This window comes from Haliotis rufescens, unplaced genomic scaffold (genome assembly GCF_023055435.1).
Source record: "Haliotis rufescens isolate VD_foot unplaced genomic scaffold, xgHalRufe1.0.p SCAF_19, whole genome shotgun sequence".
Lineage (NCBI taxonomy): Eukaryota > Metazoa > Mollusca > Gastropoda > Lepetellida > Haliotidae > Haliotis > Haliotis rufescens.
The window spans coordinates 8,099,038-8,124,383 of record NW_025963879.1 but is presented as its reverse complement, the minus strand read 5'-3'; positions in this window follow the sequence as shown (position 1 = coordinate 8,124,383).

Below are 25,346 nucleotides of genomic sequence, written 5' to 3'. Positions count from 1 at the left end.
GTGTATTCTGAGGCTCATACGTTTGAGGATAGCTCCTATTGCGTAAAGGTCATGCTTGTGAAAAAGTTCGAATCACTGATGCATGTTCAGTTGTGTTTGTTCTTGACCTCAAGTCATGATTTTTGATGGAATTGCGCCAATTTTTTTAATGAGAATCGACCATATCAGAATGCATCAACACACCAAATATGTGTATTCTGAGGCTCATACGTTTGAGGATAGCTTCTATTGCGTAAAGGTCATGCTTGTGAAAAAGTTCGAATCACTAAATCCATGTTCAGTTGTGTTTGTTCTTGATCTCAAGTCATGATTTTTGATGGAATTGCGCCAATTTCTTTGATGAGTGTCGGCCATATCAGAATGCATCAACACACCAAATATGTGTATTCTGAGGCTCATACGTTTATGGATAGCTCCTATTGCGTAAATGTCATGCTGGTGAAAATGTTCGAATCACTGATGCATGTTCAGTTGTGTTTGTTCTTGATCTCAAGTCATGATTTTTGATGGAATTGCGCCAATTTTTTTCATGAGTGTCGGCCATATCAGAATGCATCAACACACCAAATATTTGTATTCTGAGGCTCATACGTTTGAGGATACCTCCTATTGCGTAAAGGTCATGCTTGTGAAAAAGTTCGAATCACTGATGCATGTTCAGTTCTCTTTGTTCTTGACCTCAAGTCATGATTTTTGATGGAATTGCGCCAATTTTTTTCATGAGTGTCGGCCATATCAGAATGCATCAACACACTAAATATGTGTATTCTGAGGCTCATACGTTTGAGGATACCTCCTATTGCGTAAAAGTCATTCTGGTGAAAAAGTTCGTATCACGGATGCATGTTCAGTTGTGTTTGTTCTTGATCTCAAGTCATGATTTTTGATGGAATTGCGCCAATTTTTTTCATGAGTGTCGGCCATATCAGAATGCATCAACACACCAAATATTTGTATTCTGAGGCTCATACGTTTGAGGATAGCTCCTATTGCGTAAAGGTCATGCTTGTGAAAAAGTTCGAATCACTGAATCCATTTTCAGTTGTGTTTGTTCTTGATCTCAAGTCATGATTTTTTATGGAATTGCGCCAATTTTTTTCATGAGTGTTGGCAATGTCAGAATGCATCAACACACCAAATATGTGTATTCTGAGGCTGATACGTTTGAGGATAGCTCCTATTGGGTAAAAGTCATTCTGGTGAAAAAGTTCGAATCACTGATGCATGTTCAGTTGTGTTTGTTCTTGATCTCAAGTCATGATTTTTGATGGAATTGCGCCTATTTTTTTCATGAGTGTCGGCCATATCAGAGTGCATCTAACACACCAAATATGTGTATTCTGAGGCTCATACGTTTGAGGATAGCTTCTATTGCGTAAAGGTCATGCTTGTGAAAAAGTTCGAATCACTGAATCCATGTTCAGTTGTGTTTGTTCTTGATCTCAAGTCATGATTTTTGATGGAATTGCGCCAATTTTTTTCAAGAGTGTCGGCCATATCAGAATGCATCAACACACCAAATATGTGTATTCTGAGGCTCATACGTTTGAGGATAGCTCCTATTGCGGAAAGGTCATGCTTGTGAAAAAGTTCGAATCACTGATGCATCTTCAGTTGTGTTTGTTCTTGACCTCAAGTCATGATTTTTGATGGAATTGCGCCAATTTTTTTAATGAGAGTGGACCATATCAGAATGGATCAACACACCAAATATGTGTATTCTGAGGCTCATACGTTTGAGGATAGCTCCTATTGCGTAACAGTCATGCTGGTGAAAAAGTTCGAATCACTGATGCATGTTCAGTTGTGTTTGTTCTTGATCTCAAGTCATGATTTTTGATGGAATTGCGCCAATTTTTTTCATGAGTTTCGGCCATATCAGAATGCATCAACACAACAAATATGTGTATTCTGAGGCTCATACGTTTGAGGATAGCTCCTATTGCGTAAAATTCATGCTGGTGAAAAAGTTCGAATCACTGAATGCATGTTCAGTTGTGTTTGTTCTTGATCTCAAGTCATGATTTTTGATGGAATTGCGCCAATTTTTTTCATGAGTGTCGGCCATATCAGAATGCATCAACACACCAAATATGTGTATTCTGAGGCTCATACGTTTGAGGATAGCTCCTATTGCGTAAAGGTCATGCTTGTGAAAAAGTTCAAATCACTGATGCATCTTCAGTTGTGTTTGTTCTTGACCTCAAGTCATGATTTTTGATGGAATTGCGCCAATTTTTTTAATGAGAGTCGACCATATCAGAATGGATCAACACACCAAATATCTGTATTCTGAGGCTCATACGTTTGAGGATAGCTCCTATTGCGTAACAGTCATGCTGGTGAAAAAGTTCGAATCACTGAATGCATGTTCAGTTGTTTTTGTTCTTGACCTCAAGTCATCATTTTTTATGAAATTGCGCCAATTGTTTTCATGAGTGTCGGCCATATCAGAATGCATCAACACACCAAATATGTGTATTCTGAGGCTCATACGTTTGAGGATAGCTCCTATTGCGTAACAGTCATGCTTGTGAAAAAGTTCGAATCACTGAATCCATGTTCAGTTGTGTTTGTTCTTGATCTCAAGTCATGATTTTTGATGGAATTGCGCCAATTTTTTTCATGAGTGTCGGCCATATCAGAATGCATCAACACACCAAATATGTGTATTCTGAGGCTCATACGTTTGAGGATAGCTCCTATTGCGTAAAGGTCATGCTTGTGAAAAAGTTCAAATCACTGATGCATCTTCAGTTGTGTTTGTTCTTGACCTCAAGTCATGATTTTTGATGGAATTGCGCCAATTTTTTTAATGAGAGTCGACCATATCAGAATGGATCAACACACCAAATATCTGTATTCTGAGGCTCATACGTTTGAGGATAGCTCCTATTGCGTAACAGTCATGCTTGTGAAAAAGTTCGAATCACTGAATCCATGTTCAGTTGTGTTTGTTCTTGATCTCAAGTCATGATTTTTGATGGAATTGCGCCAATTTTTTTCATGAGTGTCGGCCATATCAGAATGCATCAACACACCAAATATATGTATTCTGAGGCTCATACGTTTGAGGATAGCTCCTATTGCGTAAAAGTCATTCTGGTGAAAAAGTTCGAATCACGGATGCATGTTCAGTTGTGTTTGTTCTTGATCTCAAGTCATGTTTTTTTATGGAATTGCGCCTATTTTTTTCATGAGTTTCGGCCATATCAGAATGCATCAACACACCAAATATTTGTATTCTGAGGCTCATACGTTTGAGGATAGCTCCTATTGCGTAAAAGTCATTCTGGTGAAAAAGTTCGAATCACTGATGCATGTTCAGTTGTGTTTGTTCTTGACCTCAAGTCATGATTTTTGATGGAATTGCGCCAATTTCTTTCATGAGTTTCGGCCATATCAGAATGCATCAACACACCAAATATGTGTATTCTGAGGCTCATACGTTTGAGGATAGCTCCTATTGCGTAAATGTCATTCTGGTGAAAAAGTTCGAATCACTGATGCATGTTCAGTTGTGTTTGTTCTTGATCTCAAGTCATGATTTTTGATGGAATTGCGCCAATTTTTTTCATGAGTTTCGGCCATATCAGAATGCATCAACACACCAAATATTTGTATTCTGAGGCTCATACGTTTGAGGATAGCTCCTATTGCGTAAAATTCATGCTGGTGAAAAAGTTCGAATCACTGAATGCATGTTCAGTTGTGTTTGTTCTTGATCTCAAGTCATGATTTTTGATGGAATTGCGCCTATTTTTTTCATGAGTGTCGGCCATATCAGAGTGCATCTACACACCAAATATGTGTATTCTGAGGCTCATACGTTTGAGGATACCTCCTATTGCGTAAAGGTCATGCTGGTGAAAAAGTTCGAATCACTGAATGCATGTTCAGTTGTGTTTGTTCTTGACCTCAAGTGATGATTTTTGATGGAATTGCGCCAATTTTTTTCATGAGTGTCGGCCATATCAGAATGCATCAACACATCAAATATGTGTATTCTGAGGCTCATACGTTTGAGGATAGCTCCTATTGCGTAAAGGTCATGCTTGTGAAAAAGTTCGAATCACAGATGCATCTTCAGTTGTGTTTGTTCTTGACCTCAAGTCATGATTTTTGATGGAATTGCGCCAATTTTTTTAATGAGAGTCGACCATATCAGAATGGATCAACACACCAAATATCTGTATTCTGAGGCTCATACGTTTGAGGATAGCTCCTATTGCGTAACAGTCATGCTTGTGAAAAAGTTCGAATCACTGAATCCATGTTCAGTTGTGTTTGTTCTTGATCTCAAGTCATGATTTTTGATGGAATTGCGCCAATTTTTTTCATGAGAGTCGACCATATCAGAATGCATCAACACACCAAATATCTGTATTCTGAGGCTCATACGTTTGAGGATAGCTCCTATTGCGTAACAGTCATGCTGGTGAAAAAGTTCGAATCACTGAATGCATGTTCAGTTGTTTTTGTTCTTGACCTCAAGTCATCATTTTTTATGAAATTGCGCCAATTTCTTTCATGAGTGTCGGCCATATCAGAATGCATCAACACACCAAATATGTGTATTCTGAGGCTCATACGTTTGAGGATACCTCCTATTGCGTAAAGGTCATGCTGGTGAAAAAGTTCGAATCACTGAATGCATGTTCACTTGTTTTTGTTCTTGACCTCAAGTGATGATTTTTGATGGAATTGCGCCAATTTTTTTCATGAGTGTCGGCCATATCAGAATGCATCAACACACCAAATATGTGTATTCTGAGGCTCATACGTTTGAGGATAGCTCCTATTGCGTAAAGGTCATGCTTGTGAAAAAGTTCGAATCACTGATGCATGTTCAGTTGTGTTTGTTCTTGACCTCAAGTCATGATTTTTGATGGAATTGCGCCAATTTTTTTAATGAGAGTCGACCATATCAGAATGCATCAACACACCAAATATGTGTATTCTGAGGCTCATACGTTTGAGGATAGCTTCTATTGCGTAAAGGTCATGCTTGTGAAAAAGTTCGAATCACTAAATCCATGTTCAGTTGTGTTTGTTCTTGATCTCAAGTCATGATTTTTGATGGAATTGCGCCAATTTCTTTGATGAGTGTCGGCCATATCAGAATGCATCAACACACCAAATATGTGTATTCTGAGGCTCATACGTTTATGGATAGCTCCTATTGCGTAAATGTCATGCTGGTGAAAATGTTCGAATCACTGATGCATGTTCAGTTGTGTTTGTTCTTGATCTCAAGTCATGATTTTTGATGGAATTGCGCCAATTTTTTTCATGAGTGTCGGCCATATCAGAATGCATCAACACACCAAATATTTGTATTCTGAGGCTCATACGTTTGAGGATACCTCCTATTGCGTAAAGGTCATGCTTGTGAAAAAGTTCGAATCACTGATGCATGTTCAGTTCTCTTTGTTCTTGACCTCAAGTCATGATTTTTGATGGAATTGCGCCAATTTTTTTCATGAGTGTCGGCCATATCAGAATGCATCAACACACTAAATATGTGTATTCTGAGGCTCATACGTTTGAGGATACCTCCTATTGCGTAAAAGTCATTCTGGTGAAAAAGTTCGTATCACGGATGCATGTTCAGTTGTGTTTGTTCTTGATCTCAAGTCATGATTTTTGATGGAATTGCGCCAATTTTTTTCATGAGTGTCGGCCATATCAGAATGCATCAACACACCAAATATTTGTATTCTGAGGCTCATACGTTTGAGGATAGCTCCTATTGCGTAAAGGTCATGCTTGTGAAAAAGTTCGAATCACTGAATCCATTTTCAGTTGTGTTTGTTCTTGATCTCAAGTCATGATTTTTTATGGAATTGCGCCAATTTTTTTCATGAGTGTTGGCAATGTCAGAATGCATCAACACACCAAATATGTGTATTCTGAGGCTGATACGTTTGAGGATAGCTCCTATTGGGTAAAAGTCATTCTGGTGAAAAAGTTCGAATCACTGATGCATGTTCAGTTGTGTTTGTTCTTGATCTCAAGTCATGATTTTTGATGGAATTGCGCCTATTTTTTTCATGAGTGTCGGCCATATCAGAGTGCATCTAACACACCAAATATGTGTATTCTGAGGCTCATACGTTTGAGGATAGCTTCTATTGCGTAAAGGTCATGCTTGTGAAAAAGTTCGAATCACTGAATCCATGTTCAGTTGTGTTTGTTCTTGATCTCAAGTCATGATTTTTGATGGAATTGCGCCAATTTTTTTCATGAGTGTCGGCCATATCAGAATGCATCAACACACCAAATATGTGTATTCTGAGGCTCATACGTTTGAGGATAGCTCCTATTGCGGAAAGGTCATGCTTGTGAAAAAGTTCGAATCACTGATGCATCTTCAGTTGTGTTTGTTCTTGACCTCAAGTCATGATTTTTGATGGAATTGCGCCAATTTTTTTAATGAGAGTGGACCATATCAGAATGGATCAACACACCAAATATGTGTATTCTGAGGCTCATACGTTTGAGGATAGCTCCTATTGCGTAACAGTCATGCTGGTGAAAAAGTTCGAATCACTGATGCATGTTCAGTTGTGTTTGTTCTTGATCTCAAGTGATGATTTTTGATGGAATTGCGCCAATTTTTTTCATGAGTGTCGGCCATATCAGAATGCATCAACACATCAAATATGTGTATTCTGAGGCTCATACGTTTGAGGATAGCTCCTATTGCGTAAAGGTCATGCTTGTGAAAAAGTTCGAATCACAGATGCATCTTCAGTTGTGTTTGTTCTTGACCTCAAGTCATGATTTTTGATGGAATTGCGCCAATTTTTTTAATGAGAGTCGACCATATCAGAATGGATCAACACACCAAATATCTGTATTCTGAGGCTCATACGTTTGAGGATAGCTCCTATTGCGTAACAGTCATGCTTGTGAAAAAGTTCGAATCACTGAATCCATGTTCAGTTGTGTTTGTTCTTGATCTCAAGTCATGATTTTTGATGGAATTGCGCCAATTTTTTTCATGAGTGTCGGCCATATCAGAATGCATCAACACACCAAATATGTGTATTCTGAGGCTCATACGTTTGAGGATAGCTCCTATTGCGTAAAGGTCATGCTTGTGAAAAAGTTCAAATCACTGATGCATCTTCAGTTGTGTTTGTTCTTGACCTCAAGTCATGATTTTTGATGGAATTGCGCCAATTTTTTTAATGAGAGTCGACCATATCAGAATGGATCAACACACCAAATATCTGTATTCTGAGGCTCATACGTTTGAGGATAGCTCCTATTGCGTAACAGTCATGCTGGTGAAAAAGTTCGAATCACTGAATGCATGTTCAGTTGTTTTTGTTCTTGACCTCAAGTCATCATTTTTTATGAAATTGCGCCAATTGTTTTCATGAGTGTCGGCCATATCAGAATGCATCAACACACCAAATATGTGTATTCTGAGGCTCATACGTTTGAGGATAGCTCCTATTGCGTAACAGTCATGCTTGTGAAAAAGTTCGAATCACTGAATCCATGTTCAGTTGTGTTTGTTCTTGATCTCAAGTCATGATTTTTGATGGAATTGCGCCAATTTTTTTCATGAGTGTCGGCCATATCAGAATGCATCAACACACCAAATATGTGTATTCTGAGGCTCATACGTTTGAGGATAGCTCCTATTGCGTAAAGGTCATGCTTGTGAAAAAGTTCAAATCACTGATGCATCTTCAGTTGTGTTTGTTCTTGACCTCAAGTCATGATTTTTGATGGAATTGCGCCAATTTTTTTAATGAGAGTCGACCATATCAGAATGGATCAACACACCAAATATCTGTATTCTGAGGCTCATACGTTTGAGGATAGCTCCTATTGCGTAACAGTCATGCTTGTGAAAAAGTTCGAATCACTGAATCCATGTTCAGTTGTGTTTGTTCTTGATCTCAAGTCATGATTTTTGATGGAATTGCGCCAATTTTTTTCATGAGTGTCGGCCATATCAGAATGCATCAACACACCAAATATATGTATTCTGAGGCTCATACGTTTGAGGATAGCTCCTATTGCGTAAAAGTCATTCTGGTGAAAAAGTTCGAATCACGGATGCATGTTCAGTTGTGTTTGTTCTTGATCTCAAGTCATGTTTTTATATGGAATTGCGCCTATTTTTTTCATGAGTTTCGGCCATATCAGAATGCATCAACACACCAAATATTTGTATTCTGAGGCTCATACGTTTGAGGATAGCTCCTATTGCGTAAAAGTCATTCTGGTGAAAAAGTTCGAATCACTGATGCATGTTCAGTTGTGTTTGTTCTTGACCTCAAGTCATGATTTTTGATGGAATTGCGCCAATTTCTTTCATGAGTTTCGGCCATATCAGAATGCATCAACACACCAAATATGTGTATTCTGAGGCTCATACGTTTGAGGATAGCTCCTATTGCGTAAATGTCATTCTGGTGAAAAAGTTCGAATCACTGATGCATCTTCAGTTGTGTTTGTTCTTGATCTCAAGTCATGATTTTTGATGGAATTGCGCCAATTTTTTTCATGAGTTTCGGCCATATCAGAATGCATCAACACACCAAATATTTGTATTCTGAGGCTCATACGTTTGAGGATAGCTCCTATTGCGTAAAATTCATGCTGGTGAAAAAGTTCGAATCACTGAATGCATGTTCAGTTGTGTTTGTTCTTGATCTCAAGTCATGATTTTTGATGGAATTGCGCCTATTTTTTTCATGAGTGTCGGCCATATCAGAGTGCATCTACACACCAAATATGTGTATTCTGAGGCTCATACGTTTGAGGATACCTCCTATTGCGTAAAGGTCATGCTGGTGAAAAAGTTCGAATCACTGAATGCATGTTCAGTTGTGTTTGTTCTTGACCTCAAGTGATGATTTTTGATGGAATTGCGCCAATTTTTTTCATGAGTGTCGGCCATATCAGAATGCATCAACACATCAAATATGTGTATTCTGAGGCTCATACGTTTGAGGATAGCTCCTATTGCGTAAAGGTCATGCTTGTGAAAAAGTTCGAATCACAGATGCATCTTCAGTTGTGTTTGTTCTTGACCTCAAGTCATGATTTTTGATGGAATTGCGCCAATTTTTTTAATGAGAGTCGACCATATCAGAATGGATCAACACACCAAATATGTGTATTCTGAGGCTCATACGTTTGAGGATAGCTCCTATTGCGTAACAGTCATGCTTGTGAAAAAGTTCGAATCACTGAATCCATGTTCAGTTGTGTTTGTTCTTGATCTCAAGTCATGATTTTTGATGGAATTGCGCCAATTTTTTTCATGAGTGTCGGCCATATCAGAATGCATCAACACACCAAATATGTGTATTCTGAGGCTCATACGTTTGAGGATAGCTCCTATTGCGTAAAGGTCATGCTTGTGAAAAAGTTCAAATCACTGATGCATCTTCAGTTGTGTTTGTTCTTGATCTCAAGTCATGATTTTTGATGGAATTGCGCCAATTTTTTTCATGAGAGTCGACCATATCAGAATGGATCAACACACCAAATATCTGTATTCTGAGGCTCATACGTTTCAGGATAGCTCCTATTGCGTAACAGTCATGCTTGTGAAAAAGTTCGAATCACTGAATGCATGTTCAGTTGTTTTTGTTCTTGACCTCAAGTCATCATTTTTTATGAAATTGCGCCAATTTCTTTCATGAGTGTCGGCCATATCAGAATGCATCAACACACCAAATATGTGTATTCTGAGGCTCATACGTTTGAGGATACCTCCTATTGCGTAAAGGTCATGCTGGTGAAAAAGTTCGAATCACTGAATGCATGTTCACTTGTTTTTGTTCTTGACCTCAAGTGATGATTTTTGATGGAATTGCGCCAATTTTTTTCATGAGTGTCGGCCATATCAGAATGCATCAACACACCAAATATGTGTATTCTGAGGCTCATACGTTTGAGGATAGCTCCTATTGCGTAAAGGTCATGCTTGTGAAAAAGTTCGAATCACTGATGCATCTTCAGTTGTGTTTGTTCTTGACCTCAAGTGATGATTTTTGATGGAATTGCGCCAATTTTTTTAATGAGAGTGGACCATATCAGAATGGATCAACACACCAAATATCTGTATTCTGAGGCTCATACGTTTGAGGATAGCTCCTATTGCGTAACAGTCATGCTTGTGAAAAAGTTCGAATCACTGAATCCATGTTCAGTTGTGTTTGTTCTTGATCTCAAGTCATGATTTTTGATGGAATTGCGCCAATTTTTTTCATGAGAGTCGACCATATCAGAATGGATCAACACACCAAATATCTGTATTCTGAGGCTCATACGTTTGAGGATAGCTCCTATTGCGTAACAGTCATGCTTGTGAAAAAGTTCGAATCACTGAATGCATGTTCAGTTGTTTTTGTTCTTGACCTCAAGTCATCATTTTTTATGAAATTGCGCCAATTTCTTTCATGAGTGTCGGCCATATCAGAATGCATCAACACACCAAATATGTGTATTCTGAGGCTCATACGTTTGAGGATACCTCCTATTGCGTAAAGGTCATGCTGGTGAAAAAGTTCGAATCACTGAATGCATGTTCACTTGTTTTTGTTCTTGACCTCAAGTGATGATTTTTGATGGAATTGCGCCAATTTTTTTCATGAGTGTCGGCCATATCAGAATGCATCAACACACCAAATATGTGTATTCTGAGGCTCATACGTTTGAGGATAGCTCCTATTGCGTAAAGGTCATGCTTGTGAAAAAGTTCGAATCACTGATGCATGTTCAGTTGTGTTTGTTCTTGACCTCAAGTCATGATTTTTGATGGAATTGCGCCAATTTTTTAATGAGAGTCGACCATATCAGAATGCATCAACACACCAAATATGTGTATTCTGAGGCTCATACGTTTGAGGATAGCTTCTATTGCGTAAAGGTCATGCTTGTGAAAAAGTTCGAATCACTAAATCCATGTTCAGTTGTGTTTGTTCTTGATCTCAAGTCATGATTTTTGATGGAATTGCGCCAATTTCTTTGATGAGTGTCGGCCATATCAGAATGCATCAACACACCAAATATGTGTATTCTGAGGCTCATACGTTTATGGATAGCTCCTATTGCGTAAATGTCATGCTGGTGAAAATGTTCGAATCACTGATGCATGTTCAGTTGTGTTTGTTCTTGATCTCAAGTCATGATTTTTGATGGAATTGCGCCAATTTTTTTCATGAGTGTCGGCCATATCAGAATGCATCAACACACCAAATATTTGTATTCTGAGGCTCATACGTTTGAGGATACCTCCTATTGCGTAAAGGTCATGCTTGTGAAAAAGTTCGAATCACTGATGCATGTTCAGTTCTCTTTGTTCTTGACCTCAAGTCATGATTTTTGATGGAATTGCGCCAATTTTTTTCATGAGTGTCGGCCATATCAGAATGCATCAACACACTAAATATGTGTATTCTGAGGCTCATACGTTTGAGGATACCTCCTATTGCGTAAAAGTCATTCTGGTGAAAAAGTTCGTATCACGGATGCATGTTCAGTTGTGTTTGTTCTTGATCTCAAGTCATGATTTTTGATGGAATTGCGCCAATTTTTTTCATGAGTGTCGGCCATATCAGAATGCATCAACACACCAAATATTTGTATTCTGAGGCTCATACGTTTGAGGATAGCTCCTATTGCGTAAAGGTCATGCTTGTGAAAAAGTTCGAATCACTGAATCCATTTTCAGTTGTGTTTGTTCTTGATCTCAAGTCATGATTTTTTATGGAATTGCGCCAATTTTTTTCATGAGTGTTGGCAATGTCAGAATGCATCAACACACCAAATATGTGTATTCTGAGGCTCATACGTTTGAGGATAGCTCCTATTGGGTAAAAGTCATTCTGGTGAAAAAGTTCGAATCACTGATGCATGTTCAGTTGTGTTTGTTCTTGATCTCAAGTCATGATTTTTGATGGAATTGCGCCTATTTTTTTCATGAGTGTCGGCCATATCAGAGTGCATCTAACACACCAAATATGTGTATTCTGAGGCTCATACGTTTGAGGATAGCTTCTATTGCGTAAAGGTCATGCTTGTGAAAAAGTTCGAATCACTGAATCCATGTTCAGTTGTGTTTGTTCTTGATCTCAAGTCATGATTTTTGATGGAATTGCGCCAATTTTTTTCAAGAGTGTCGGCCATATCAGAATGCATCAACACACCAAATATGTGTATTCTGAGGCTCATACGTTTGAGGATAGCTCCTATTGCGGAAAGGTCATGCTTGTGAAAAAGTTCGAATCACTGATGCATCTTCAGTTGTGTTTGTTCTTGACCTCAAGTCATGATTTTTGATGGAATTGCGCCAATTGTTTTAATGAGAGTGGACCATATCAGAATGGATCAACACACCAAATATGTGTATTCTGAGGCTCATACGTTTGAGGATAGCTCCTATTGCGTAACAGTCATGCTGGTGAAAAAGTTCGAATCACTGATGCATGTTCAGTTGTGTTTGTTCTTGATCTCAAGTCATGATTTTTGATGGAATTGCGCCAATTTTTTTCATGAGTTTCGGCCATATCAGAATGCATCAACACAACAAATATGTGTATTCTGAGGCTCATACGTTTGAGGATAGCTCCTATTGCGTAAAATTCATGCTGGTGAAAAAGTTCGAATCACTGAATGCATGTTCAGTTGTGTTTGTTCTTGATCTCAAGTCATGATTTTTGATGGAATTGCGCCTATTTTTTTCATGAGTGTCGGCCATATCAGAGTGCATCTACACACCAAATATGTGTATTCTGAGGCTCATACGTTTGAGGATACCTCCTATTGCGTAAAGGTCATGCTGGTGAAAAAGTTCGAATCACTGAATGCATGTTCAGTTGTGTTTGTTCTTGACCTCAAGTGATGATTTTTGATGGAATTGCGCCAATTTTTTTCATGAGTGTCGGCCATATCAGAATGCATCAACACATCAAATATGTGTATTCTGAGGCTCATACGTTTGAGGATAGCTCCTATTGCGTAAAGGTCATGCTTGTGAAAAAGTTCGAATCACAGATGCATCTTCAGTTGTGTTTGTTCTTGACCTCAAGTCATGATTTTTGATGGAATTGCGCCAATTTTTTTAATGAGAGTCGACCATATCAGAATGGATCAACACACCAAATATCTGTATTCTGAGGCTCATACGTTTGAGGATAGCTCCTATTGCGTAACAGTCATGCTTGTGAAAAAGTTCGAATCACTGAATCCATGTTCAGTTGTGTTTGTTCTTGATCTCAAGTCATGATTTTTGATGGAATTGCGCCAATTTTTTTCATGAGTGTCGGCCATATCAGAATGCATCAACACACCAAATATGTGTATTCTGAGGCTCATACGTTTGAGGATAGCTCCTATTGCGTAAAGGTCATGCTTGTGAAAAAGTTCAAATCACTGATGCATCTTCAGTTGTGTTTGTTCTTGACCTCAAGTCATGATTTTTGATGGAATTGCGCCAATTTTTTTAATGAGAGTCGACCATATCAGAATGGATCAACACACCAAATATCTGTATTCTGAGGCTCATACGTTTGAGGATAGCTCCTATTGCGTAACAGTCATGCTGGTGAAAAAGTTCGAATCACTGAATGCATGTTCAGTTGTTTTTGTTCTTGACCTCAAGTCATCATTTTTTATGAAATTGCGCCAATTGTTTTCATGAGTGTCGGCCATATCAGAATGCATCAACACACCAAATATGTGTATTCTGAGGCTCATACGTTTGAGGATAGCTCCTATTGCGTAACAGTCATGCTTGTGAAAAAGTTCGAATCACTGAATCCATGTTCAGTTGTGTTTGTTCTTGATCTCAAGTCATGATTTTTGATGGAATTGCGCCAATTTTTTTCATGAGTGTCGGCCATATCAGAATGCATCAACACACCAAATATGTGTATTCTGAGGCTCATACGTTTGAGGATAGCTCCTATTGCGTAAAGGTCATGCTTGTGAAAAAGTTCAAATCACTGATGCATCTTCAGTTGTGTTTGTTCTTGACCTCAAGTCATGATTTTTGATGGAATTGCGCCAATTTTTTTAATGAGAGTCGACCATATCAGAATGGATCAACACACCAAATATCTGTATTCTGAGGCTCATACGTTTGAGGATAGCTCCTATTGCGTAACAGTCATGCTTGTGAAAAAGTTCGAATCACTGAATCCATGTTCAGTTGTGTTTGTTCTTGATCTCAAGTCATGATTTTTGATGGAATTGCGCCAATTTTTTTCATGAGTGTCGGCCATATCAGAATGCATCAACACATCAAATATATGTATTCTGAGGCTCATACGTTTGAGGATAGCTCCTATTGCGTAAAAGTCATTCTGGTGAAAAAGTTCGAATCACGGATGCATGTTCAGTTGTGTTTGTTCTTGATCTCAAGTCATGTTTTTATATGGAATTGCGCCTATTTTTTTCATGAGTTTCGGCCATATCAGAATGCATCAACACACCAAATATTTGTATTCTGAGGCTCATACGTTTGAGGATAGCTCCTATTGCGTAAAAGTCATTCTGGTGAAAAAGTTCGAATCACTGATGCATGTTCAGTTGTGTTTGTTCTTGACCTCAAGTCATGATTTTTGATGGAATTGCGCCAATTTCTTTCATGAGTTTCGGCCATATCAGAATGCATCAACACACCAAATATGTGTATTCTGAGGCTCATACGTTTGAGGATAGCTCCTATTGCGTAAATGTCATTCTGGTGAAAAAGTTCGAATCACTGATGCATGTTCAGTTGTGTTTGTTCTTGATCTCAAGTCATGATTTTTGATGGAATTGCGCCAATTTTTTTCATGAGTTTCGGCCATATCAGAATGCATCAACACACCAAATATTTGTATTCTGAGGCTCATACGTTTGAGGATAGCTCCTATTGCGTAAAATTCATGCTGGTGAAAAAGTTCGAATCACTGAATGCATGTTCAGTTGTGTTTGTTCTTGATCTCAAGTCATGATTTTTGATGGAATTGCGCCTATTTTTTTCATGAGTGTCGGCCATATCAGAGTGCATCTACACACCAAATATGTGTATTCTGAGGCTCATACGTTTGAGGATAGCTCCTATTGCGTAACAGTCATGCTTGTGAAAAAGTTCGAATCACTGAATGCATGTTCAGTTGTTTTTGTTCTTGACCTCAAGTCATCATTTTTTATGAAATTGCGCCAATTTTTTTCATGAGTGTCGGCCATATCAGAATGCATCAACACACCAAATATGTGTATTCTGAGGCTCATACGTTTGAGGATACCTCCTATTGCGTAAAGGTCATGCTGGTGAAAAAGTTCGAATCACTGAATGCATGTTCACTTGTTTTTGTTCTTGACCTCAAGTGATGATTTTTGATGGAATTGCGCCAATTTTTTTCATGAGTGTCGGCCATATCAGAATGCATCAACACACCAAATATGTGTATTCTGAGGCTCATACGTTTGAGGATAGCTCCTATTGCGTAAAGGTCATGCTTGTGAAAAAGTTCGAATCACTGATGCATCTTCAGTTGTGTTTGTTCTTGACCTCAAGTGATGATTTTTGATGGAATTGCGCCAATTTTTTTAATGAGAGTGGACCATATCAGAATGGATCAACACACCAAATATCTGTATTCTGAGGCTCATACGTTTGAGGATAGCTCCTATTGCGTAACAGTCATGCTTGTGAAAAAGTTCGAATCACTGAATCCATGTTCAGTTGTGTTTGTTCTTGATCTCAAGTCATGATTTTTGATGGAATTGCGCCAATTTATTTCATGAGTGTCGGCCATATCAGAATGCATCAACACACCAAATATGTGTATTCTGAGGCTCATACGTTTGAGGATAGCTCCTATTGCGTAAAGGTCATGCTTGTGAAAAAGTTCAAATCACTGATGCATCTTCAGTTGTGTTTGTTCTTGATCTCAAGTGATGATTTTTGATGGAATTGCGCCAATTTTTTTCATGAGTGTCGGCCATATCAGAATGCATCAACACACCAAATATGTGTATTCTGAGGCTCATACGTTTGAGGATAGCTCCTATTGCGTAAAAGTCATTCTGGTGAAAAAGTTCGAATCACGGATGCATGTTCAGTTGTGTTTGTTCTTGATCTCAAGTCATGTTTTTATATGGAATTGCGCCTATTTTTTTCATGAGTTTCGGCCATATCAGAATGCATCAACACACCAAATATTTGTATTCTGAGGCTCATACGTTTGAGGATAGCTCCTATTGCGTAAAAGTCATTCTGGTGAAAAAGTTCGAATCACTGATGCATGTTCAGTTGTGTTTGTTCTTGATCTCAAGTCATGATTTTTGATGGAATTGCGCCAATTTCTTTCATGAGTTTCGGCCATATCAGAATGCATCAACACACCAAATATCTGTATTCTGAGGCTCATACGTTTGAGGATAGCTCCTATTGCGTAAAAGTCATTCTGGTGAAAAAGTTCGAATCACTGATGCATGTTCAGTTGTGTTTGTTCTTGACCTCAAGTCATGATTTTTGATGGAATTGCGCCAATTTTTTTCATGAGTGTCGGCCATATCAGAGTGCATCAACACACCAAATATGTGTATTCTGAGGCTCATACGTTTGAGGATAGCTCCTATTGCGTAAATGTCATGCTGGTGAAAAAGTTCGAATCACTGATGCATGTTCAGTTGTGTTTGTTCTTGATCTCAAGTCATGATTTTTGATGGAATTGCGCCAATTTTTTTCATGAGTTTCGGCCATATCAGAATGCATCAACACACCAAATATTTGTATTCTGAGGCTCATACGTTTGAGGATAGCTCCTATTGCGTAAAAGTCATGCTGGTGAAAAAGTTCGAATCACTGAATGCATGTTCAGTTGTGTTTGTTCTTGATCTCAAGTCATGATTTTTGATGGAATTGCGCCAATTTCTTTCATGAGTTTCGGCCATATCAGAATGCATCAACACACCAAATATGTGTATTCTGAGGCTCATACGTTTGAGGATAGCTCCTATTGCGTAAAAGTCATTCTGGTGAAAAAGTTCGAATCACTGATGCATGTTCAGTTGTGTTTGTTCTTGACCTCAAGTCATGATTTTTGATGGAATTGCGCCAATTTCTTTCATGAGTTTCGGCCATATCAGAATGCATCAACACACCAAATATGTGTATTCTGAGGCTCATACGTTTGAGGATAGCTCCTATTGCGTAAAAGTCATTCTGGTGAAAAAGTTCGAATCACTGATGCATGTTCAGTTGTGTTTGTTCTTGATCTCAAGTCATGTTTTTATATGGAATTGCGCCTATTTTTTTCATGAGTTTCGGCCATATCAGAATGCATCAACACACCAAATATTTGTATTCTGAGGCTCATACGTTTGAGGATAGCTCCTATTGCGTAAAAGTCATTCTGGTGAAAAAGTTCGAATCACTGATGCATGTTCAGTTGTGTTTGTTCTTGATCTCAAGTCATGATTTTTGATGGAATTGCGCCAATTTCTTTCATGAGTTTCGGCCATATCAGAATGCATCAACACACCAAATATTTGTATTCTGAGGCTCATACGTTTGAGGATAGCTCCTATTGCGTAAAAGTCATTCTGGTGAAAAAGTTCGAATCACTGATGCATGTTCAGTTGTGTTTGTTCTTGATCTCAAGTCATGATTTTTGATGGAATTGCGCCAATTTCTTTCATGAGTTTCGGCCATATCAGAATGCATCAACACACCAAATATGTGTATTCTGAGGCTCATACGTTTGAGGATAGATCCTATTGCGTAAAAGTCATGCTTGTGAAAAAGTTCGAATCACTGATGCATGTTCAGTTGTGTTTGTTCTTGACCTCAAGTCATGATTTTTGATGGAATTGCGCCAATTTCTTTCATGAGTTTCGGCCATATCAGAATGCATCAACACACCAAATATGTGTATTCTGAGGCTCATACGTTTGAGGATAGCTCCTATTGCGTAAATGTCATGCTGGTGAAAAAGTTCAAATCACTGATGCATGTTCAGTTGTGTTTGTTCTTGATCTCAAGTCATGATTTTTGATGGAATTGCGCCAATTTTTTTCATGAGTTTCGGCCATATCAGAATGCATCAACACACCAAATATTTGTATTCTGAGGCTCATACGTTTGAGGATAGCTCCTATTGCGTAAAAGTCATGCTGGTGAAAAAGTTCGAATCACTGAATGCATGTTCAGTTGTGTTTGTTCTTGATCTCAAGTCATGATTTTTGATGGAATTGCGCCAATTTCTTTCATGAGTTTCGGCCATATCAGAATGCATCAACACACCAAATATTTGTATTCTGAGGCTCATACGTTTGAGGATAGCTCCTATTGCGTAAAAGTCATGCTGGTGAAAAAGTTCGAATCACTGATGCATGTTCAGTTGTGTTTGTTCTTGATCTCAAGTCATGATTTTTGATGGAATTGCGCCAATTTCTTTCATGAGTTTCGGCCATATCAGAATGCATCAACACACCAAATATGTGTATTCTGAGGCTCATACGTTTGAGGATAGCTCCTATTGCGTAAAAGTCATTCTGGTGAAAAAGTTCGAATCACTGATGCATGTTCAGTTGTGTTTGTTCTTGATCTCAAGTCATGTTTTTATATGGAATTGCGCCTATTTTTTTCATGAGTTTCGGCCATATCAGAATGCATCAACACACCAAATATTTGTATTCTGAGGCTCATACGTTTGAGGATAGCTCCTATTGCGTAAAAGTCATTCTGGTGAAAAAGTTCGAATCACTGATGCATGTTCAGTTGTGTTTGTTCTTGATCTCAAGTCATGATTTTTGATGGAATTGCGCCAATTTCTTTCATGAGTTTCGGCCATATCAGAATGCATCAACACACCAAATATCTGTATTCTGAGGCTCATACGTTTGAGGATAGATCCTATTGCGTAAAAGTCATGCTTGTGAAAAAGTTCGAATCACTGATGCATGTTCAGTTGTGTTTGTTCTTGACCTCAAGTCATGATTTTTGATGGAATTGCGCCAATTTCTTTCATGAGTTTCGGCCATATCAGAATGCATCAACACACCAAATATGTGTATTCTGAGGCTCATACGTTTGAGGATAGCTCCTATTGCGTAAATGTCATGCTGGTGAAAAAGTTCAAATCACTGATGCATGTTCAGTTGTGTTTGTTCTTGATCTCAAGTCATGATTTTTGATGGAATTGCGCCAATTTTTTTCATGAGTTTCGGCCATATCAGAATGCATCAACACACCAAATATTTGTATTCTGAGGCTCATACGTTTGAGGATAGCTCCTATTGCGTAAAAGTCATGCTGGTGAAAAAGTTCGAATCACTGAATGCATGTTCAGTTGTGTTTGTTCTTGATCTCAAGTCATGATTTTTGATGGAATTGCGCCAATTTCTTTCATGAGTTTCGGCCATATCAGAATGCATCAACACACCAAATATTTGTATTCTGAGGCTCATACGTTTGAGGATAGCTCCTATTGCGTAAAAGTCATTCTGGTGAAAAAGTTCGAATCACTGATGCATGTTCAGTTGTGTTTGTTCTTGACCTCAAGTCATGATTTTTGATGGAATTGCGCCAATTTCTTTCATGAGTTTCGGCCATATCAGAATGCATCAACACACCAAATATGTGTATTCTGAGGCTCATACGTTTGAGGATAGCTCCTATTGCGTAAAATTCATGCTGGTGAAAAAGTTCGAATCACTGAATGCATGTTCAGTTGTGTTTGTTCTTGATCTCAAGTCATGATTTTTGATGGAATTGCGCCTATTTTTTTCATGAGTGTCGGCCATATCAGAGTGCATCTACACACCAAATATGTGTATTCTGAGGCTCATACGTTTGAGGATACCTCCTATTGCGTAAAGGTCATGCTGGTGAAAAAGTTCGAATCACTGAATGCATGTTCAGTTGTGTTTGTTCTTGACCTCAAGTGATGATTTTTGATGGAATTGCGCCAATTTTTTTCATGAGTGTCGGCCATATCAGAATGCATCAAAACACCAAATATGTGTATTCTGAGGCTCATACGTTTGAGGATGGCTCCTATTGCGTAAATGTCATGCTTGTGAAAAAGTTCGAATCACTGATGCATGTTCAGTTGTGTTTGTTCTTGACCTCAAGTCATGATTTTTGATGGAATTGCGCCAATTTTTTTAATGAGAGTCGACCATATCAGAATGCATCAACACACCAAATATGTGTATTCTGAGGCTCATACGTTTGAGGATAGCTTCTATTGCGTAAAGGTCATGCTTGTGAAAAAGTTCGAATCACTAAATCCATGTTCAGTTGTGTTTGTTCTTGATCTCAAGTCATGATTTTTGCTGGAATTGCGCCAATTTCTTTGATGAGTGTCGGCATATCAGAATGCATCAACACACCAAATATGTGTATTCTGAGGCTCATACGTTTATGGATAGCTCCTATTGCGTAAATGTCATGCTTGTGAAAATGTTCGAATCACTGATGCATGTTCAGTTGTGTTTGTTCTTGATCTCAAGTCATGATTTTTGATGGAATTGCGCCAATTTTTTTCATGAGTGTCGGCCATATCAGAATGCATCAACACACCAAATATTTGTATTCTGAGGCTCATACGTTTGAGGATAGCTCCTATTGCGTAAAGGTCATGCTTGTGAAAAAGTTCGAATCACTGATGCATGTTCAGTTCTGTTTGTTCTTGACCTCAAGTCATGATTTTTGATGGAATTGCGCCAATTTTTTTCATGAGTGTCGGCCATATCAGAATGCATCAACACACTAAATATGTGTATTCTGAGGCTCATACGTTTGAGGATACCTCCTATTGCGTAAAAGTCATTCTGGTGAAAAAGTTCGTATCACCGATGCATGTTCAGTTGTGTTTGTTCTTGATCTCAAGTCATGATTTTTGATGGAATTGCGCCAATTTTGTTCATGAGTGTCGGCCATATCAGAATGCATCAACACACCAAATATTTGTATTCTGAGGCTCATACGTTTGAGGATAGCTCCTATTGCGTAACAGTCATGCTTGTGAAAAAGTTCGAATCACTGAATCCATTTTCAGTTGTGTTTCTTCTTGATCTCAAGTCATGATTTTTAATGGAATTGCGCCAATTTTTTTCATGAGTGTTGGCCATGTCAGAATGCATCAACACACCAAATATGTGTATTCTGAGGCTGATACGTTTGAGGATAGCTCCTATTGGGTAAAAGTCATTCTGGTGAAAAAGTTCGAATCACTGATGCATGTTCAGTTGTGTTTGTTCTTGATCTCAAGTCATGATTTTTGATGGAATTGCGCCTATTTTTTTCATGAGTGTCGGCCATATCAGAGTGCATCTAACACACCAAATATGTGTATTCTGAGGCTCATACGTTTGAGGATAGCTTCTATTGCGTAAAGGTCATGCTTGTGAAAAAGTTCGAATCACTGAATCCATGTTCAGTTGTGTTTGTTCTTGATCTCAAGTCATGATTTTTGATGGAATTGCGCCAATTTTTTTCATGAGTGTCGGCCATATCAGAATGCATCAACACACCAAATATGTGTATTCTGAGGCTCATACGTTTGAGGATAGCTCCTATTGCGTAAAAGTCATTCTGGTGAAAAAGTTCGTATCACGGATGCATCTTCAGTTGTGTTTGTTCTTGATCTCAAGTCATGTTTTTATATGGAATTGCGCCAATTTTTTTCATGAGTGTCGGCCATATCAGAATGCATCAACACACCAAATATTTGTATTCTGAGGCTCATACGTTTGAGGATAGCTCCTATTGCGTAAAAGTCATGCTGGTGAAAAAGTTCGAATCACTGAATGCATGTTCAGTTGTTTTTGTTCTTGACCTCAAGTCATCATTTTTGATGGAATTGCGCCAATTTCTTTGATGAGTGTCGGCCATATCAGAATGCATCAACACACCAAATATGTGTATTCTGAGGCTCATACGTTTATGGATAGCTCCTATTGCGTAAATGTCATGCTTGTGAAAATGTTCGAATCACTGATGCATGTTCAGTTGTGTTTGTTCTTGATCTCAAGTCATGATTTTTGATGGAATTGCGCCAATTTTTTTCATGAGTGTCGGCCATATCAGAATGCATCAACACACCAAATATTTGTATTCTGAGGCTCATACGTTTGAGGATAGCTCCTATTGCGTAAAGGTCATGCTTGTGAAAAAGTTCGAATCACTGATGCATGTTCAGTTCTGTTTGTTCTTGACCTCAAGTCATGATTTTTGATGGAATTGCGCCAATTTTTTTCATGAGTGTCGGCCATATCAGAATGCATCAACACACTAAATATGTGTATTCTGAGGCTCATACGTTTGAGGATACCTCCTATTGCGTAAAAGTCATTCTGGTGAAAAAGTTCGTATCACCGATGCATGTTCAGTTGTGTTTGTTCTTGATCTCAAGTCATGATTTTTGATGGAATTGCGCCAATTTTGTTCATGAGTGTCGGCCATATCAGAATGCATCAACACACCAAATATTTGTATTCTGAGGCTCATACGTTTGAGGATAGCTCCTATTGCGTAACAGTCATGCTTGTGAAAAAGTTCGAATCACTGAATCCATTTTCAGTTGTGTTTCTTCTTGATCTCAAGTCATGATTTTTTATGGAATTGCGCCAATTTTTTTCATGAGTGTTGGCCATGTCAGAATGCATCAACACACCAAATATGTGTATTCTGAGGCTGATACGTTTGAGGATAGCTCCTATTGGGTAAAAGTCATTCTGGTGAAAAAGTTCGAATCACTGATGCATGTTCAGTTGTGTTTGTTCTTGATCTCAAGTCATGATTTTTGATGGAATTGCGCCTATTTTTTTCATGAGTGTCGGCCATATCAGAGTGCATCTAACACACCAAATATGTGTATTCTGAGGCTCATACGTTTGAGGATAGCTTCTATTGCGTAAAGGTCATGCTTGTGAAAAAGTTCGAATCACTGAATCCATGTTCAGTTGTGTTTGTTCTTGATCTCAAGTCATGATTTTTGATGGAATTGCGCCAATTTTTTTCATGAGTGTCGGCCATATCAGAATGCATCAACACACCAAATATGTGTATTCTGAGGCTCATACGTTTGAGGATAGCTCCTATTGCGTAAAAGTCATTCTGGTGAAAAAGTTCGTATCACGGATGCATCTTCAGTTGTGTTTGTTCTTGATCTCAAGTCATGTTTTTATATGGAATTGCGCCAATTTTTTTCATGAGTGTCGGCCATATCAGAATGCATCAACACACCAAATATTTGTATTCTGAGGCTCATACGTTTGAGGATAGCTCCTATTGCGTAAAAGTCATTCTGGTGAAAAACTTCGAATCACTGATGCATGTTCAGTTGTGTTTGTTCTTGACCTCAAGTCATGATTTTTGATGGAATTGCGCCAATTTCTTTCATGAGTTTCGGCCATATCAGAATGCATCAACACACCAAATATTTGTATTCTGAGGCTCATACGTTTGAGGATAGCTCCTATTGCGTAAAAGTCATGCTGGTGAAAAAGTTCGAATCACTGAATGCATGTTCAGTTGTGTTTGTTCTTGATCTCAAGTCATGATTTTTGATGGAATTGCGCCTATTTTTTTCATGAGTGTCGGCCATATCAGAGTGCATCTACACACCAAATATGTGTATTCTGAGGCTCATACGTTTGAGGATAGCTCCTATTGCGTAAAAGTCATGCTGGTGAAAAAGTTCGAATCACTGAATGCATGTTCAGTTGTTTTTGTTCTTGACCTCAAGTCATCATTTTTGATGGAATTTCGCCAATTTTTTTCATGAGTGTCGGCCATATCAGAATGCATCAACACACCAAATATGTGTATTCTGAGGCTCATACGTTTGAGGATAGCTCCTATTGCGTAAAAGTCATTCTGGTGAAAAAGTTCGTTTCACGGATGCATCTTCAGTTGTGTTTGTTCTTGATCTCAAGTCATGTTTTTATATGGAATTGCGCCTATTTTTTTCATGAGTTTCGGCCATATCAGAATGCATCAACACACCAAATATTTGTATTCTGAGGCTCATACGTTTGAGGATAGCTCCTATTGCGTAAAAGCCATTCTGGTGAAAAAGTTCGAATCACAGATGCATGTTCAGTTGTGTTTGTTCTTGACCTCAAGTCATGATTTTTGATGGAATTGCGCCAATTTCTTTCATGAGTGTCGGCCATATCAGAATGCATCAACACACCAAATATGTGTATTCTGAGGCTCATACGTTTGAGGATAGCTCCTATTGCGTAAATGTCATGCTTGTGAAAAAGTTCGAATCACTGATGCATGTTCAGTTGTGTTTGTTCTTGATCTCAAGTCATGATTTTTTATGGAATTGCGCCAATTTTTTTCATGAGTGTCGGCCATATCAGAATGCATCAACACACCAAATATTTGTTGTTCTGAGGCTCATACGTTTGAGGATAGCTCCTATTGCGTAAAGGTCATGCTTGTGAAAAAGTTCGAATCACGGATGCATGTTCAGTTCTGTTTGTTCTTGACCTCAAGTCATGATTTTTGATGGAATTGCGCCAATTTTTTTCATGAGTGTCGGCCATATCAGAATGCATCAACACACCAAATATGTGTATTCTGAGGCTCATACGTTTGAGGATAGCTCCTATTGCGTAAAAGTCATTCTGGTGAAAAAGTTCGTATCACGGATAAATCTACAGTTGTGTTTGTTCTTGATCTCAAGTCATGATTTTTGATGGAATTGCGCCAATTTTTTTCATGAGTGTTGGCCATGTCAGAATGCATCAACACACCAAATATGTGTATTCTGAGGCTGATACGTTTGAGGATAGCTCCTATTGGGTAAAAGTCATTCTGTTGAAAAAGTTCGAATCACTGATGCATGTTCAGTTGTGTTTGTTCTTGATCTCAAGTCATGATTTTTGATGGAATTGCGCCTATTTTTTTCATGAGTGTCGGCCATATCAGAATGCATCAAGACACCAAATATTTGTATTCTGAGGCTCATCCGTTTGAGGATAGCTCCTATTGCGTAACAGTCATGCTTGTGAAAAAGTTCGAATCACTGATGCATGTTCAGTTGTGTTTGTTCTTGATCTCAAGTCATGATTTTTGATGGAATTGCGCCAATTTTTTTCATGAGTTTCGGCCATATCAGAATGCATCAACACACCAAATATTTGTATTCTGAGGCTCATACGTTTGAGGATAGCTCCTATTGCGTAAAATTCATGCTGGTGAAAAAGTTCGAATCACTGAATGCATGTTCAGTTGTGTTTGTTCTTGATCTCAAGTCATGATTTTTGATGGAATTGCGCCTATTTTTTTCATGAGTGTCGGCCATATCAGAGTGCATCTACACACCAAATATGTGTATTCTGAGGCTCAT